The sequence below is a fragment of the Pipistrellus hanaki genome, assembly GCF_964339955.1.
Source record: "Pipistrellus hanaki genome assembly, chromosome: X".
Classification (NCBI taxonomy): domain Eukaryota; kingdom Metazoa; phylum Chordata; class Mammalia; order Chiroptera; family Vespertilionidae; genus Pipistrellus; species Pipistrellus hanaki.
Genome location: NC_140524.1, coordinates 37,901,033 through 37,907,381, shown reverse-complemented (window position 1 = coordinate 37,907,381; position 6,349 = coordinate 37,901,033).

Genomic DNA, 6,349 nt, shown 5'->3' with positions numbered 1-6,349 from the left:
CTCTCCCTTAATGTCCTCCAGCAGTTTTTTTTAATATTGGGGTGCTCCCATATTGGGTGCATATACATTTACCAGGGTTATTTCTTCTTGTTGGATTGCTCCTTTTAGTATTATGAAGTGGCCTTCATTATCTCTTGTTATGTCCTTCACTCTGAGATCTAATTTGTCAGATATAAGTATTGCTACCCCAGCTTTTTTTTCATTTCCATTCGCCTGGAAAACCTTTTTCCATCCCTTCACCCTCAGTCTGTGTGCATCTTTTTTTCTGAGGTGGGTTTCTTGTAGACAACAGATATATGGGTCTTGTTTTCTTATCCAATCCGTTTCCCTATGTCTTCTGATTGGAGCATTTAGTCCATTTACATTTAAAGTTATTATTGATAGATACTGATTTGACGCCATTTTTATTCTATACCCCTGTGTTCCTTCTTTGCTTTCAATTTCTTTAATTTTACAGTAGACCCTTTAGCATTTCTTGCATTGCTGGTTTGGTGGAGATAAATTCCCTTAGTCTGTTTTTGTCTTTGAAGCTCCTGATTTCACCTTCACTTTTGATTGATAGCCTTGCTGGGTACAGTATTCTTGGATTCAGACCCTTCCTTTGCATGACTTTGTATATTTCATCCCATTCCCTTCTGGCCTGATAAATTTCTGTGGAGAAATCAGTTGCTAGTCTGATGGGGGTTCCTTTATATGTAACTTTCTGTCTCTCTCTGGCTGCTTTTAAAATTCTTTTTTTTGTCTTTGGTATTTGCCAGATTAATTATAATGTGCCTAGGGATGGGTTTTCTGGGGTTCATTTTGCTTGGGACTCTGTGAGCATCTTGGATTTGTGTGGGTTTTTTCTTCTCTATCTCAGGAAAGTTTTCTGTCATTATTTCTTGAAATACGTTTTCCATGTCTTCCTCAATTCCCTTTCCTTCCGGAACCCCTATTATTCTAATATTGTTTTGTTTTGTATTGTCCCAAAGTTCCCTTAGACTTTCCTCCTGTTTTTTAATTTTTTTTCCCCAGAAGCTGTTCTAATTGGGTATTTTTTTCCATCTTGTCTTCTAGCTCACTAATGCGGTCCTCTGCTTCTTCTAATCTACTATTGATGCTTTCTATTGAGTTCTTTACAGTAGCAATGTCATTTTTCATTTCTTCTTGGTTCTTCTTCATTTCCTCTTGGGTCTTACTCATATTGTCAAATTTGTCTTCCATTCTTTTTAGCCATCTTATGATCATTACTCTGAATTTTTGCTCTGGTAGGTTGCTTGTGTCTATCTCGTTTACTTCCTTTTCTGGTGAAGCCTGCTTTTCTTTCATTTGCGGACTGTTTTTTGGTCTTCCCATGATCTAGGATGTCTGGTTGTGTAGTTCTCTCTCTCTCCTGCTTTGATTTAAAGGCACAAAATACAACACAACCAGGTACAACACACAAGGCACTGAATAGAAATGTGTTTGCGATATTAATTACCACCAATAATGGTGACTAGAACCCAGCTAACAAAAACATACAATCAAAGAAAAAGCATAGGCAAATCAATCTTATAAAAAAAAAAGCATACAACTTCAGTATAGTTAACATTCAACATACAACTTCAAAGAGTTAGAGAGAAAGACTATTTTTTTGTTTTGTTTTGTTTTGTTTTGTTGTTAGGACAACTGTGAGGGAGGTGTGAATGGGTTTGGAGCAGGTAGTTGGAAATTAGATATATACAAGTAGGGTGAAATTTTAGGAGGGGGTAGACAGAAGGAATGGGGAAAATCTAGAGAAGGAAAGGGTTAAGATAAACGGGGTACCAAAGGAAAAGATCGGAAAGAGGGTGAAGGCATAAAGGTAGGGTTGAGATAGAATAAAGCGTTGGAGAAGGAAAGATAGATAAAGACTGTAGAACAGTAATCCTGAAATAAAAAAAAAATATCTATATAATCAAATGAAATAAAAATAATAAAAATAAACAAAAGAAAATAAGATGAAAAAGGTAAATTAATAGTAGTAATAATGTTGATTACATATACAATGTAATAATTATAAAGATAAAATCAAGTGAGGAAAAAGAAAAAAAACAGTTTCTTGAGTAAACGTTGCAAATAATGAAAACAAAAATAAAAAACAAAAATTTAAAAATTAAAAAAATAATAAAATTAAAAAAATTTAAGTAAAATTTGCAGTAATGAAGCTTCCTCTATTGTTATGATCCAGTCCTGATTTTTAGGCAGGTTTTGCTTTTTATTACACTAGAGTCAATTTGTGAATTAGCCTCTGGGGGCAGTGTTTCTGGGTTGACTTTCCAGACTCTAGAGCACAAATGTCAAACACAAGGCCCGCGGGCCAAATCCGGCCCGCCAGGCCTTGCAGTGTGGCCCGCACCGCGCTGTCATCACTGCACTCCGCTGCGTTCCATCAAAATGATGCGCGGTGACATAGGAGGCTTGTGATCTCGCTGGCCGCCTCGCTGGCCACCGTACTTGCTATCTATTATGCATGCGCACAGATAACAAGTCACGCGAGATTCAGGAGGCGTGACCTATAGTCCAGCATCCGATGTGGTTGTGCGGATGGCAGAGCAGAGGAGAGAGTGAGTGTGCGGGCATAAAAAATACACAGCAGAAGCTGCCAGTTCCTGGCATAAAGTGCAGGCATAAAAATCGCAACAGAATCTGCTATCTGTACCCAGCCAGGCATTCATTGACTGACTTTTTTTTTCTCCACTCCATCTGCCAAATCAAGCTATCCCTGTGCAGTTTTCAACCTTTTCCTTCTAACGCAGATTTCCAATAAACTACATCTTTTACTGCCAATATTGATCCCAAAATGTCCAGGAAAAGAAAAGTTGACGGTGAAGGCAGACAATTTAATGACAAATGGGAAAATGAATACATGTTTGTGTTTAGAGAGGGCAAACCAGTGTGTATATTGTGTTATGAGACAGTGTCGGTGATGAAAGAGTACAATATACGTCATCATTTTGACACCAAACATAATGTTAAGTATGGCAAATATACTTTGGAAGAAAAGCATAAAATTGTTAAAGAACTAAAAGGCAAACTACAATCACAGCAGCAAATGTTTACAAAGGCTACAGCGAAAAATGATGCTGCAGTGAAAGCAAGCTTTATAGTGGCTGAAGAAATTGCCCGTACTTCAAGGTGTTTTTCAGAGGGTGCCTTTTTGAAACAATGCATGCTAAAAGTGTGTGAGCAAGTATGCCCAGACCAGATACAGAGTTTTCAAAATGTCAGTTTGTCAAGAAACACCATTGCAGATAGAGTTCAAGAACTCTCAGGAAATCTATCATCACAGCTGGCCGAACAGGCATGCAGTTATCTCGCTTTTTCACTTGCTATCGATGAAAGCACAGACAACACTGATACAGCGCAGCTGTCCATCTTTATACGTGCTATGAAGACCGACCTCTCTGTCACTGAGGAACTTTTGGATGTAGCTGCCATGCATGGGATGACGACTGGTAGAGATATATTTGAGGCTGTGGAGAAATCTATAAATAATTTTAAATTACCCTGGGAAAAGTTGGTGGGGCTAACTACCGATGGCGCACCTTCAATGTGCGAAGAAAAGAAAGGCTTGGTTGGACTAATGAAGGAAAGAATGCAAAAAAGTCACTGCCACACACCCTTGATTACTTATCATTGCATTATCCACCAAGAGGCTATGTGTGGAAAAGTTCTGGACATGAATGACATAATGACCACAGTCATTAAAACTATTAACTTTATACGGGCACGTGGCCTGAATCATCGCCAGTTCCAGCAGTTTTTACAGGAGGTGGGTGCAGAGCATGGAGACGTGCCATACCACACAGAAGTAAGATGGCTGAGCAAGAGCACAGTCCTCAAAAGATTTTTTGAGCTCAGAGAACAAATTGCTCTTTTCATGGAAAGTAAAGGAAAGCCCTTGCCTGAACTGTCGGATCCCGCCTGGCTATGTGATTTTGCTATGATGTGTGACATATGCGAGCATCTCGCCCAACTGAATCTGAAGCTGCAGGGACGCAAACAAGTCATTACGAAGATGTCTGACATGATCACAGCATTCCAGCATAAACTTCAACTATGGAAGTCCCAACTGGAACAGGACAATCTTGCCCACTTTCCCGTTTGTTTGAGTATCTCAACCACTATTTCTGGTACCTTTCCTTGCAGTCTGCTGGCTACCAAAGTTAGCCGTTTACTAAGTGAATTTGAGCGGTGCTTCTCTGACTTTAGAACACAGCACTCAGGCTTTGACATCTTTGCCAGTCCTTTTACAGTTGATGTCAACAATGTGCCCCATCACTTTCAGATGGAGATAATCGAGCTTCAGTCTGACAGTGGCCTGAAATCAAGGTTTCAGGATGTTGAAATTGAGGACTTCTACCCTCTACTGCCCCCTGACTCAATGCCAGAGCTCCGACTTCATGCTGCCTGTATTCTATCCATATTCGGGAGCACCTATCTTTGTGAACAGATGTTTTCAATAATGAATCTGAACAAAAACAAGCACAGATCACGCATTACCGATGACAACATCCATGCTGTTTTGCGGGTTGCTACAGCCCAAGAAATAAAACCGAACATTGACTCATTGATCCGGGGAAAACGGTGTCAGACATCTAGCCAGAAAACAAAACAATGAGCATTTTAGGTACATTCCAATATTACTGTTTTGCTTGATACCAATATTACTGTTTTGCTTGATAGTATGTGAGTTGGTTAACAGCACTGTTAAGGAAAAGATTGTTCCACTCATTTTAAATTCACATTTCTGGTTAACATTGTCAGTTTATGACTGTTCAGTAAACCATTCGGCCCGCGATTTAGGCTGGATTTTAGATTTTGGCCCCTTCTCTGATTGAGTTCGACACCCCTACTCTAGAGCCTCTCCAGATTTTTTTTCTCTGCCCTCTCTGCAGCAAGAACTATGGAGGGGGGAGGGGGCAGGCCCGAGCAATTGCAATCTCCCGCAACTCTCTGATATCCCTCCGAGCCAGATCCAAATGTGTTGCTCTTTAGATATCTCCCCTGTTAGGAGCCCCGTCCACTTTCATGGGTGACACCCGCCCAACAGCGGGGGCTTCTACTTGTAATCACCGCCTTTGTTTTCCAGCTTCTGCAGCGTGCTCTGTGCACCCAGGCTTTTTATCTTCCCAGAGAGCACTCTCCACCCTCTCCCTGTGAAATCTGACCTTTTCGCCAAGCAGTGGGGCACTCCAGTGCAGTCAGGTGTTCGCGCTGCCTGGGATCCGCGTTCTGAGGGTCACAGCTGTTTGGTGGTCGCTGCAGCTGTGGATATTCAGGCCTCTGACAGGATCTTATCTTCCTCTCAAGATGGGAAGGTTTCCCTGTCCAAGCCAGTAGGTAGCTCCGGGCAGGGAAGTAGCCCGCGTGGGTGCTTCCCTGTGAGGGGTACCTCCTTCAGTGCCCCCCCCCCAGTAGTTTCTTCTGGTGTTCGCTGTCTCCCAGCTTGCTAATAAACACTCACAGCACAAGACCATCAGTGCTCTCTCTTAGTGCTTCGGGAGAGGGCTCAGAATCCGCCCATCTATTCTTCCGCCATCTTACCTCTCCCCCTTCCTTTATTTCTATAACTTGTTTCCCAAGCCCATTTCTTCTAGGAATTACTTCTTCTACCTCTGTGATATTCCAAATAAATGTTCTCTTTATATATTATTGATTTCAGAGAGGAAGGGAGAGAGGTAGAAACATCAATAATGAGAGAGAATCATTGATTTGCTGCATTCTGCATGCTCTCTACTGGGGATCAAGCTCCCAATCCCAGCATATCAAACCATGACATCCTGGTTCATGAGTTGCCACACTAGCAGGGAAAATAAATGTTCTCTTATAGTTTGAGTCTTGGCTCTGAATTCTTTCCTAGCCAGAACTCAAGTACTGAGGTTGTTGAAGCCAAGTTCCATCTGACCCCTACCTTTCTAACACCTGGTGCTGTTTCTGCCACCTACAACAAAACTGTGAAAATAAGTTCCATGTTTTAGCACTCAAATAAAAATTTACAAACTCTGTGATAATATTGCTTCTTTATTGTATATATTAAAATTTCCTTATGCTTCCTATTCAGTACTGGCAATTTTCACACTTGGCTGATGAAATTATAACTTACCAGAATCTTTAGCTAAAGCAATTAGACAATATGTATGAAAAACCTTTAAAATATTTGTCAAATATAAAAATTTTGACTCAGACATTCTGCTTCTATGAAATTAAAGGAATTAGAAATAAGAATACATTTAAGGGTAAACAGATTTACCACTCCAGCATATGCCTTTTGGGGATATTGATTGGAACTCATAACATTCCTCAAAATATCTAGCTAGAATTTTATTGGGTTGTTTTGGCATTATGC